The sequence below is a fragment of the Sminthopsis crassicaudata genome, chromosome 1 (assembly GCF_048593235.1).
Source record: "Sminthopsis crassicaudata isolate SCR6 chromosome 1, ASM4859323v1, whole genome shotgun sequence".
Lineage (NCBI taxonomy): Eukaryota > Metazoa > Chordata > Mammalia > Dasyuromorphia > Dasyuridae > Sminthopsis > Sminthopsis crassicaudata.
Genome location: NC_133617.1, coordinates 173,838,471 through 173,852,130, shown reverse-complemented (window position 1 = coordinate 173,852,130; position 13,660 = coordinate 173,838,471). Strand labels below are relative to the sequence as shown.

The 13,660-nt window shown below is 35.1% G+C and overlaps 1 protein-coding gene across 1 annotated transcript in view; it reads left to right on the top strand.

Moving 5' to 3' along the window:
• ADTRP (androgen dependent TFPI regulating protein) overlaps positions 1–13,660 on the top strand; it is a 113,072-nt gene that overhangs the window by 22,474 nt on the left and 76,938 nt on the right. The gene's annotated exons all lie outside the window — the stretch shown is intronic.

Here is a 13,660-nt window from a genome sequence, read left to right as displayed (position 1 = left end):
AGTCAATAATGTGTGCACTGAATTTTCCAATGTGACATTATGTATGTTTCTAAGAAATTGCTTAACTGCTCTATCATTCCCTTCTGCCTTATCCCCTCCTCATCCCTCTCTGGCTATTTAAAAATCGTATCTAATGGTACAAAGTGAATTCTAGTGCTATAATTCCCTAAAGAAGTTATTCTTCTAAAAGATTCTCAGGGGCATAACTACTTGCCAAATTTCTGAGGAAGTCATTGAAAAGATGTGTGACCATAAAGTCATGGCAACATTGAGACAGCTACAATCCTGAAGGAGAAGCAGTTTCAGCAAGGAACGAATTATGACGCCCAAAAGGTTAGGAATTTAGCTGAGTAATGACTTCCATATATAGAAGACAATTCTCCACCCCACCCCCACCAAACTGGAAAAAAAAAAAAAAGAATGAAGACTGTCTGATAGCTCAGCAGTTTCTAAGCCAACAAATCTGCAGGACTGCATTGTTTGGAGAAAACAAAAATTCACAAATTTCAATCAAATTGACAGTCTTTAATTAAGCACTTACACTATATATTGGTAGAGAGAAAAGCAAAAGGAGTTTGACCTCAAGAAGTTGACATTCTATCAAGGGAAGATAATATGTCTCTTTGTGTACATGAATACATATATGTGTCTGTGTATAAAAACACACATATATACACACAGAGTATGTGTGTGAGAGAGACAAAGAAAGAGAGGCAGCTGTTAGCACAGTGGATATTGCTGGGCCTGGAATAAGACCTGAACAGAAATGTTAGATAGGGAAGGGAAGGGAAGGGAAGGGAAGGGAAGGGAAGGGAAGGGAAGGGAGAAAGGAAGGGAGAAGGGAAGGGAAAAGGGAAGGGAGAAGGGAAGGGAAGGGAGAAGGAGAAGGGAGAAGGGAAGGGAGAAGGAGAAGGGAGAAGGGAAGGGAGAAGGGAAGGGAGAAAGAAAGGGAAAGTCACTTAATGCCTGTTTGCCTCAGTTTCCTTGCAAAATAGGAATAATAATAATAATGCCTTCATCTCAGGGTAGCTATAAGGTTCAAATAAGACAATTTAGTTTAGTGCCTTGCACATAGTAGGAGCTACATAAATCCTTGTTCCCTTTTTCTATTCAGAATAAATACAAAAAATAAATGTAGTTTGGAGTGGAAGGGCACTAGCAGCCTGGGGCAGTGGGGAGTGGCAGCACATTGATAATCAAGAACATCTTTGTATAGAAGGTGGTATTTAAAATGTGTTTACAAGAAGTGAATCAGTTCTATAACACAAGGAGAGGCAGTTTATTTTATACAGTGATTAAATGTGTACAAAGCATTTTCCCTTAAAGAATCTTGTGAGATTAGTAGGGCAAGTATTCTTATCCCTATTTTATAGATGAGGAAAAATAGCAGTCAGTTTAATGAACAATGTTGGGTTTGGAGTCAAGAACACTGGGGTTCATATCTTGCCTCAAACTCTTACTATCTGGGTGACTGGGCAAGTCACTTGACCACCCTTGTCCTCACTTTTCCATATGGAAAATAGTCTGTGGGATTTAATGATCTCCAAAATTGCTGCCAAAGCCCAAACTCAGAAGGTCTGACTCCAATTTGATGCTTATTACACCATATCTCAGTGGGAATAAAATTAGGACAGACAGTCTTGTCCTTCATGTACCCTTACCCTCTTAAGGGATGAAATAATTACCATAATTGTAAGTTTCTCTCAATTATAGAATAAGAATGAGACATCAAATCAATAAGCATATATTAAGATCTATAATTTGCCAAGCACTATGAAAGCAAGAAAAAGAAAACTAATCCACACCTTCAAGGAGCTTATAATCTCATAGGGGAAACAACAGGTAAACAGCTCTGTATAAATACAGGTTAAAATGGGGGAAGTCTGGGAGGGAAGGTACCAAGATCAAGGAAGAATGGGAAAGGCTGTTTGCAGAAGGTTGGATTTTAGCAGAGATTTGAAAAACTTGATAAACAAAGCTCTCTTTTATTGGTTCTATAAAGGACTAAGAATGTCCTTAGAAGCAAGAACTAGACTATTTTGCAGGGTTGTTGTAAGGATACACTATGGTAATGTATTTTAAAATTCTTTGTATATATAACAGTGTCTACAAGCCACCTAATTCCAGCTCTCATATGCAGACTGAAATGTAAAGCAGTTTATGGCAGTCTAGAGGGAGATGGGAAGCTTGGGGAAGGCCAAGGGAGGGGGACTAGAGTTATGGGTTATGACAGAGCTGGGCATCAGAATCACTGGAGCCCAAATGCTAACTAATCATTAAAAGACTTAATCTCAGCTTCTCAGTGCTTATAAATGGATTTCTGTATCTAGCTGTCATTTATAAAGAGGACTCAAATTCTGAGTTGTTAAGGACATCAAGGAATTTGTAAAACTCAAATCTGTATTACTAAAATGTCTTTCATTTTTTCATGAGTTATATGATTGTGGGGCTTGGTTTTGGTACTATTTTAAAAATCCACTTATACCACTGTATTTCAATTTATCCTTATATAAATCTCAGAAAACTGTATAAATCCAGTATTATCATTATTAATCTTCAAATCTTCTTCTCATTTGGATATATATAGTCTTACACAAGTACCTTCAGTTATAAAATATCTCAGTTGATCCTAAAAATAACCCCATGAGATAGTATGGACAATTATTACTACCCTCATTTTTCAGTTAGGGAAATCAAAGATCAAAGATGTTAAGGTCATATAAAAATGTTGCCTTCTCTGTGAAGCTTACTGTCTTGCCTTGAAGTTAGAAATCATCATTTCTTTTATGTACAACAACAATGCTAGGTAATGTAGTGGATAGAGAGCCAGATCTAGAGTCAAGAAATTCATCTTTGCAGTTCAAATCTAGTCTCAGATTCTTACTAGCTCTGTAATCCTGGGCATGTCACTTAACGTTCTACTTTAAATCTCTCATCTGTCAGATGAGATGGAGAAGGAAATAACAAATCACTCCAGTTTCTTTGCCAGAAAAACCCCAAATGGGTCACAAAGAGTCAGACATGACTGAACAACCACATGCACAATATACTGTGAAAGGAACCTCAGATGGAAAAATGACATAATTGTTCTCAAGAGTTTATAATCTAATAAGGTGATGAGTATCCAAAAAATAGAAAGTAACACCATAGATAAGGAAGACAATGTGATTGGTTACAGAGTCAGAAGCACCATAGGCATGGGAAAACAATAAATTGATTGGAAATCCAGAATGTGAGACTATACAACAATCCTTCCCTCCATATTGCTGCTAAGAAGTCCAGCTGGTATATAAGAACAGATATATACACACACATGTATACTATATGGCAATAGCTAGTGGTACAGAGATATGTTTTAGTTAAAGCAATTTATAGTGAACCAACTTTTAAACTTAACTCAGAAATAAAGATTGAACTGAACTTAATTCAAAGAAAAGACTATATGAATCTAACACAGCAACTAAGACAAAACCTAAACAGGATTTTAAGAGAAAGGGCAATTAAGGGCCTATTTACAGGTCATTCCTTGTAGTCAAGTTAATGAAGACAAGGAATTCTACCAAGTGTCACCTGGGGGAGGTAGTTGTGTTCTGCTTATAGTTTCTACAATTCATCTGCTTCCTGATTATAGAAATTTGCTATAAAGAAGAAAGGGAGAGACATAGTTTCCAAAACATTACAAAGGAAAAACTATCTTAGCTCCATTTGATTCCAGGCAAGAGTCATATCTTAAAGTCAATAATTCAGCTAAGTTCCATATAAATGCACAAGAGATCATAGCTGTTCTCAGGATTAATCAGACGAAAAAGATTCCTGTTCAAAAAAGAAATAAAAAATAATGTGGAAATTGAATCAAGAGTTTTTTACCTTCAGCTATGCTAAACTTGTCCCCTTGACTTTTCCTAGAACCTGAAATGGTTCTCAGATCACATTCCATTTGAACAGGTGTAGCATTCCCTTAAATAGTGGATTACTGACTTGATAGTCCAGATAATTTATACCTGAATTAAAAACTCAAAACACTATCAAATTACAATCCCAAGAAGTTTTTCTCTTTCTCAAATAGCAAGTTTCACTTATAACTTTATAGTTATTGTTATTTCTCTTATGTTGTTGCAATTAATTAATAAAAAGTTCACCAAATCTTTTTTTAATTCACTAAACATCTTTTTACTTCTTTTTTTCTCCTTCCTTCCCTGTGTCCTTTTCTTCCTTCTTTCCTTCCTTCCTTCTTTCCTTCCTTCCTTCCTTCCTTCCTTCCTTCCTTCCTTCCTTCCTTCCTTCCTTCCTTCCTTCCTTCCTTCCTTCCTTCCTTCCTTCCTTCCTTCCTTCCCTCCTTCCTTCCTTCCTTCCTTCCTTCCCTTCCTTCCCTTCCTTTCCTTCCTTCCCTTCCTTCCCTTCCTTCCCTTCCTTTCTTTTCTCTCCTTCCCCTTCTCTCTTTCTTTCTCTTCCTTCCTTCTTCATTCCTTCTTTCCTTTCTTGCTTATTTTTTCTTCCTCCTTGTACTCTTCCTACTCTTCTTCCTTTTGTCCTTGGTTCTTTTTGTTCTCCTCTTTTTCCTTTTCTTCCTCCTCTTCTTCCTTAATTTTAAACCCATCCTGGTATGAAAATCAGTCATTAGAAATGAAGAAAATAATTATATTCTGGAATTCCACAGTGAATTTATGATAACTCATTCAAAAAAAACTCCACAGAAAAACACTCACTAATTAATGTAAATCTCCAGACTAACATATCCATGTCTCATGATATTACATATTAATCCCTTAAGGCAAAAATAAATCTTTAAAGCTGGAGTCTGTTAAGGCTAAATTGTTTCAAGATATAATTTCACTACATGCTATTCTAAGTATAATTTTATAGTTTTCATAATATTAAATTATTATACGAATCACTTCTACATGATAAGCAAACTTGGAAGTTTTTCCTTCCTCCCCCCTTTGCAAGGAGTATTTGTAATAGAAGAGGGGAATCCCATTTTATCAGTAAATCAATTCATTATTTTGGAATTTCACAATATTTAGCAAGTTCTTCTATAGGGCTAATTTGATTTTATATCTTTGTCCAAGCAGATGGTCCTAAGGAAACTGACAAGTTTACAAATGATGAGATTTTACCAAGTTGTCTTCTTTTTTTTTTTCTTTTTCCACAAAGTAATTATTATTCTTCCCTTTCAAATATACCTAATTAAATATTTGATAGGCTTAAACATTATGACAATAAACTCTAATATCTTAATTACTAATTTCATAGTATTCAAATTAAAAGTAATTAAATTTCCCAAAGATACGACTAGATCATTCTCTATTTCTTATACAATGTTTCCCCCAACAATACAATAAAATTTAGAAACATTAAAATAGCATACATAATATCACATATTTAAAATATGAAACAAAACATTGCCAGTTAAATGACACCAATTTGGTGGAATGCATTTCCAAATTATCTTACATAGAAAATCATCCATTTTATCACTTTTAGTATTTTATAATCACATTTAAAAGTCAATATAGAGTTATCCAGTATGGAGTAATTATATTTAAGTAAAGAAATAATAATAGTAATTATAACAAGAGTGAACATTTACATAATGCTTAACCATTTGCCAGGCACTGTGTTAAGCCTTTCAGAATCATGATAGCATTTGGATCCTTAAACAATGCTAGGGAAATGGGTCATCATTCTCCTTTGGGAATAAAGAATTACAAAGTAAGATAAGGTAACTTAATTAAGGTCACACATCTAATAAATTTCTAAGACCAGATTTTTAAATCAAGTTTTTCTGAATTATGACTATCTTAATGTCAGATAATAAATGTAGTTTGTATTAGGTTGTAATTAGTACAGTTATCCTCTTTAGTTTCAGACCAAAATTTTATTCAAATCAAAACTGGATTTTTAATCACTAATGATAACATTTAAAACTTAACTAGGGTGCTGTCCCCCATTACTTGGCAAAATTTGGAGCCCATTGTTATCAACTAATTCAGTTTCAAAGATTAATAGCGACAGTCCCAGTTTCCCATAACTTTCTCTTTATTTCCTTTTAAATCACCACCCAAAAAGGCTAAATTGATTTATTTGGTTCAAAATTTAGTCCCTGCTCTCTCATCTGAACATAAAGCTTTTTAGTTTTAACCCTATGTGAATGATAGGGAAAGGTCTATCCCCCTACTTTGGAGTCCAAGAATTTCATTGTGAAATTTTATTACTACAGTTTCCATATCATAAACAACAACCACTTAACATTTCCTAAATCCTTCTTATCTCAATGATAAACCACTCTTGAAAATTCCAAATCTTTATTCATAGTCATGGTAAATAGACTACAACTTTTACTTTCTACCTATTCTCCTTTCCACCTTACTTGCTTAAATTTTTTTCTCTTCTCTTCTTTTTCTTTCACAACTGTAGCTGTCTTGTTTCTTTCATATTTTGATCCAGCACTTTTCTTACTTCCTTCTACTTGTTCTTTCCTCTAATTTTCCAATCATATCCTAGATCTATAGAACTAATCTTCACTGAATTTATTTGTAATTTGGCGCAACAATTTTTCTTACATTGGTTAATTACAATACTGTTGTCTTTGGAATTCATAAGAATTTACAAATACATTATCAATATCCAATTTCTTTTCTTTTCTTTTCTTTTCTTTCTTTTTTTTTTTTTTTTTTGCTGAAGCAATTGGGGATAAGTGACTTGCCCAGGGTCACACAGCTAGGAAGTGTTAAGCATCTGGGGCCAGATTTGAACTCAGGTTTTCCTGACTTCAGGGCCAGCACTCTATCCACAGCACCATCTAGCTGCCCCCTATCCAACTTCTTTTGATGACTTTACTTCTAGTATAGAAGAAAATAGAATGGTAACACCAACCATTTTTCTGAATTAAATTTTACCATCTTCAAGTGACTCCCAGATTTAAACAACTTTTTCTTCTTTTGGGGATCAAAGAAATAGTTAATATTAGGCAGTTCTTAAGTAACAGAAAAATTAAAATTGTAAACTGCAGCCCCTATTATTTTCTTTCTTTAACCAGGGAATTAGCCTCTTAATACCCTAACTAACGCTAAAGCAATAAATCTATCATTCTCTAGGGAAAGAGTGATAAAGGCTTAATTGTTGTTTCCCAATAAATTCCATTCCTTAAAACAAAATTCTTCAGTGTTACCCCCAAACTCACTACAACATTCCATTCCCATTCCTACCATTTTGAGTCATCCCTTCTACCTCACATTTAGTCTACTCTAATGACCTTTGAAATTTTCTCCCAAACTATGTATTCCCTTTCCTTGTGGCAGAGTAGAAAGAATGCTCAATTCGAAATCTGAGGACCTGGATTTCAAAATGTTTGTATCCTTGGGGAAATAATCTCTTTTTTCTTGGACTCTAAAATGATAGGATTGAATGATGAGGTTATCTCTAACGTCCCTTCCAATTCTAAGCCTTATAACTCTTTCTAGTTGATATTCTGCAACAAAGAAATCTCTGGTAGAAAAGGTGCTTTCTTTGAAATGAGATGAGTTGGGTTTAAATCCCAATCCTATCATTTATTATTTATGTGACCTCTCTAAGTATCAGTTTTCTCATCTATAAAATGAAGGGACTAGACTAGATGCCCTCAAAGTATCCTTCCAACTCTTTATAAATTTGTGATCCTAATGCACAAGATCTATTGGGTTACTTTTAGCACAAGGCAACCTATAGTTATTACATATCTATTGTATAAGAGCATTATGCTAGGTATTAGGCACATTTGAGACTTAATGAATTTTATAGTTTTGTAGAAGATAAAAAATAAAAATTGATTCAATTCTGTATTACTATTCTGAATCAATGAAAGAATCTATTTCATAGATAAAATCAAAATGCTTGACAAGTTGGAGAAAGAGGTTAAAAGGAGAAGAGAGGAGAGCAGAGGAGAAGAGAGAAGAAAATAAAACTGATCAAGGATGGGCCAACAAGCTTGACTTTAATTCCTGACAATACTCTAGAATGTATTCTTAAGGGCATAGACCATAGTTCCATAGTCTGTCAACCTCATAAGAACTCACTACATGTCAGCAAGTGTTCTTTAAGAAGCCCTTTCTGTTTTTAAAAGGGCTACTAGATTGATAAATCATGAAAATGTCTCAGATGTCTCTTGCTTCAATTTTAACAAAACATTTACAATCTCATGTAATTTTTTTTGGAAAAAATAGCAAGGTAAAGGTACATGTTATAGTACAGTTAAATGGAATGAGAACTAGTTAAATTGCTGGACCTAAAGAATGTTAAGATTTTGGCATCTACTTGGAAGTTTTTTTGGCATCTATTCTTGATCCTGTACAATCTGACATTTTTTTCATTACTAGGATTTTATCAAATTGGAAATTACATAAAAGTGGAAGGAAAAGCTAAGACTTTGAATGACAATGTAGGAATCCAAAATTTTTTTCAGGATAAAATATTGGGTCAAATTTAATTAGATGAAATTGAATAGGTATAGAATAATAGGTAATAGGTAAAATCTTATACTGGGTTTAAGGATTAACTTGACCAATACAAAATGGAAATAGTATGACTTGAAAGTAATTTCCTTGGGGAGGAAAAAAAAAACTGAAGATACGTAGGTGGAGTACAAAGTCAATGATGTTAAATGGCAGTAAAAAAAAAAAAACCATTATGATATTAAGCACAATTTAAAAAACATATTTTAATAGTTTTTATTTCCCAGATATATGCATGGGTAATTTTACAACATTGACAATTGCCAAACCTTTTGTTCTAATTTTTCCCCTCCTTCCCCCCTCCCCCAGATGGGAGGTTGACCAATACATGTTAAATACGTTAGAGTATAAATTAAATACAATATATGTATACATATCCAAACAGTTGTTTTGCTGTACAAAAAGAATCTGACTTTGAAATAGTGTACAATTATCCTGTGAAGGAAATCAAAAATGCAGGCAGATTAAATTATAGGGACTGGGAATTCTATGTAGTGGTTCATAGTCATCTCCCAGAGTTCTTTCACTGAGTGTAGCTGGTTCAGTTCATTATTACTCTATTGGAACTGATTTGGTTCATCTCATTGTTGGAGAGGGCCTCGTCCATCAGAATTGATCAACATACAGTATTGTTGCTGAAGTATACAACGATCTTCTGCTCCTACTCATTTCACTCAGCATCAGTTCATGTAAGTCTCTCCAGGCCTTTCTGAAATCATCCTGTTGATCATTTCTTACAGAACAATAATATTCCATAATATTCATATACCACAATTTATTTAGCCATGCTCCAATTGATGGGCATCCACTCAGTTTCGAGTTTCTGGCCTCTACAAAGAGGGCTGCCACAAACATTCAGGTCCTTTCCCCTTCTTTAAGATCTCTTTGGGATACAAACCCAGTAGCAACACTGTTAAGTACCATTTTTAAAAAAAGACAAAAATAAGCCAGCTCCCTCTAACATACTCTGAGCTTATGTGGAAGATTAGACTTGTTCTGCTTAAACATAGTAAACAAATAGAAAGTAATTGGAAAAAACTGTGAAAATTTAGGTTTGATGTAAGCTGAATTCTCTTATGGGCTGCCTTAAAGGTAGTAGTTTCTTCCTTACGCAAAGTTTTCAAGGGAAGTCTAGGAGATGACTTACTGGCCATGTTTTTTAGGATCTAAATTAGAATTAATAATCTCAGAAGTCCCAAGTCTCAGATGCAGTGATTCCACATCAATATTCAAGAACACTTGAATCTATATTCAAAATGTATTTCTTAAAGGAAGGAGGACTATTTAATCTGGAGAATAGAATATTTGAGAAGAGACAATAATAGCTATCTTCATGTATAAGGATTACCAGGTAGCAAAGATACATATCTTATTTGTTCCCAAGAGTACCACTAGAAGTGTTGAATGTAGAGTACATAGAAGCAGACTTAGGCTAAATATAGAGATATATCCCCAAACTATCATTCTCCCAAAACATAAGGAGATTTACTTTATGATAGTGTATTTCCATAACTTAATGTTTTCAAGGGGTGGCAAAGTAACTATTTATTAGGTATGTTACATAATGGATGTGGTTTCTATGAGTTGGACTAATCTCTTCTAGCTCTTAAGATTTTATTTACAAAATTATTTAATCTAGGGGAGACCTGAACTATTTTGTAGGCAGAGGGCAAACACTAGTGTACTGTAAGATAGCAGGGACATGTGTGATGGAGCAAGTAAATGAAAAGGGATGCAATCAAGTTTACAAGTAGATGGGGTTAGTCTTGCCAAAGAGGAAGATTATTGCATCTGCTTTGACTGAAGTGAAAGAAGAAAATAATAAGGGAATGGAGGAGGAAAACTGAGTAAGTGCAAGTTGCATGTCTTTCAGAGAAAAGAAACCCCCAACTGTCTAAGAAACCCATTTCACCTTTGGGTAGCTCTAAGTTTTGGAAAGTTGTTCCTAATAACAAGTAAAAAATTATCTCTCCCCAGTTTTTAATCAATCAATCAACGAGAATTTATTAAATAGCTATTATATGCTAGATAACTGCACTAAGTGTTAGAATAAAAAGACAGAAATGAAATAGTTCCTGTCTTCCAGAAGTTTATGTTCTTTGTAATCCATGGTCTTAATTTGATACCTCAAACCCAGAGTTTCTATGAGAAGTGATAAAGTCAAGCCTAGCAAGTTAGGATTCTATCAAGAGACAGATACGCATAAAACAATTACAAGCAAATAATTTTTACCTATTGCTTGAATGAATAGCCAAGCAAAACAAATCTATTGCCTCTTCCAAATCATTGCCTTTCAAATACTTGAAGACATTTATTCTTCCCTATAAGTCTTCTCTTCTCTAAGCTAAATAGTTCAGGCTTTCAGCTGATCCACTTATTTTATGGTTTTCAGTCCATTTATCATTTTGTTACCCCTTTTCTGGATACTCTTATGTTTGTCAGTGCCCTTCCTGAAGCATGAAATTCAGAGGTCAATTCAGATCAGAGGTGTCTTATTTGCAAACAAAGACATAGCCTGGAAAACTCCCAAGTGGAACCCACTACAGATAAAAATGCAAAATGTAAAATGAAAAGTTTAACAAAATGAATAAATAAAAATATAATACAATATAAATAATGTTAACATGACTTTCTAAGTTAATATGCACCATTTCTGTTTGAGTATGACACCACTCCTCCAAATATGATCTGACCAAGGTAGAATACTGGAAGACTCTCACCTCCATCCCTATTTCTGGATAGTAGGCAGTTTGGAGTAGCATCAGTTTATCTAGATACCATGCCATATTGTTGACTAGTTTTGGGTTTTCAATATACCAAAATTCTGTCAGTGCATATTATTGAGTCTTGGGTAATTACTTATTCCACATTCACATGACACTAGCTTCATAACTCAAAGGGTGGGTCCAATAGAAGAAATACTTGATGGCTGTATTAAATTAGAAATCCTTGCTTTTAAAAAAAGTGAAAATCCCCTGGCCCTGCACTGTTGTTCTCAGACATCCTTCATGCCACAGCAGTCTATAATAAATGAGTGAATTGAAGATTGCTAAATATGCACACAGACTCAAATGAGTCTTTCAAAGTTGGACCAAATCTGTATGCAAATAGGAAATGCCTTTTCTAGTTCTTTTGGGCTTTCATCCATGTTACAGAACAGTTTTCTTTAAAAAGACCTTAGTGATTCATTTTGGACACCGAGGTTTCCACTTTTAATTGTTGATAGCCCTGCCAGCTACTTGAGAAATAATTCTTTTTTAGCATTTATGATTTTGCTGCAGCCGCATCTGTGTGGTGTTTCAATAATTCTGGAAGTGGAAATATATATAATATATATGCATAATTTATATTCATATAATTAGAGAAAAGGGACATTAAAGGTCAGCACAGCTACCATTCTACAAACAGTGCTGTAGAACAAGTTGATTCATCTTATTCACTGTACATCTTGCTTTAGAAGAAATCCATTCTTCTCCCTTACCATTCTTATGGTGTCTAGTATAAAATGGGATATATTCAATCTTAGGAAACTTAGATTCAAATTCTGAATCAGGTTCTCTTTACATATGCGAATTTTATCTAGTTATATCTTTGCAAAATGATGTTGGACTGAATTACGTCAAACATTTCTGTCTGCTCCCCTTTGAGATTATGTGGTACAGTTGGTAGAGTGTCAGACTTGAAATATATAACACCTCAGATGATTCCTTATTGTGTGCCCTAGAAGTCATAACCTTTGTGAGCCTCAGTTTTCTCACCTGTAATGGGGATGATATTCCTGGGAATGATAATAATGATCATAATACTCATTTCACAGTGTGCCCGTGGGGTCCAAATGTAATATTTATAGAGCTTCTGGCAAGCCTCAAAGTGCTCTAGGATATAAATGTCAACTGTTATCTTTATTAAGAAGTCTTATGATTCCATAACCCCTTAAAATGGGTCAAACTTATCTCTAAATCAATCAATGCAAAATTTATTATGTATTTACTATATACCAGGAATCATACTTAGCAGACGAAATGCAAAAATAACAGTGAATTTAAGACTCTGGGAGGAATCTGAGCAAGGCTGAGGAGGGAGGGACTCTGAATGAAGATTAGCTCCTCTGTGTCTGTGGAAAGGAGGAGACTCTATTTCCTGAGAGTACAAGTAAAGTCCTCTGTTGCCTAGGCAACACTGGGGCAGTTAGTCCACAATGAAGGGTCATTCCTATGCAAAATTTTGAAGTAGGCAGAGATTCTGGGTTAGGGATTCACAAGAGGGCCCTGGAGTTAGAATTGTGAGTTTGAAAATTCCCTCTACCTGAGATCAAGTGTGTGGTTGTGGGTGAGAATAGGTACTTCTTCTGATCCAGCTTTGCCCCTGGCTACCTATGGAACTTCCTGGGCCTCTGTCTAATCACTTCTAATACTGAAATTATGGGGTTTTATTTCTATCTCTATTCTAGCACTATTTGTCTATTATTCTGATACTTCTTAAGATTTCTATTATCTTCATAGTGTTTCCGGGATACTGAACTGATTCAACAATGATACCTCAACTCATCTCACAGCTACTCTGTAATCTCAATTTTTTCTCATACTTTTCTCCTCATCAAAACCTCCTCCTCCTCCTCCTCCTCCTCCTCCTCCTCCTCCTCCTCCTCCTCCTCCTCCTTTCCTTCCCTCCTCCTCCTCCTCCTCCTCCTCCTCCTCTCCTTCCCTCCTCCTCCTCCTCTCCTCCTCCTCCTCCTCCTCCTCCTCCTCCTCCTCCTCCTCCTCCTCCTCCTCCTCCTCCTCCTCCTCCTCCTCCTCCTCCTCCTCCTCCTCCTTCTCCTCCTTCTTCTTTCTTCTTCTTCTTTCTTCTTTCTCCTCTTTCTTCTTTTCATATTTCTTTCTTCTTTCTTCTTCTTCTTCCTTCAGTCCATATAGAGTATCATACCCTTGCCTGCTGGTGCTCTACACAAAAGAATGCAAATTTGTTTTTTTAATTGTTGAAACTTCCTAAGGTATCTTGGTGTTTACTAGCTTTGCCTTAGTCCATACCATCCTTGAATTCTATGCGGTCTTTCACACTATCAATCCCCCTCTTCTCTTTGACACTCCCTCCTCTAGGATTTGGTGACATTCCTCTCTCCTGATTCTCTTCAACCTGCCTGATTTTCTCAGTCTCCTTTACTCAATCTTCAA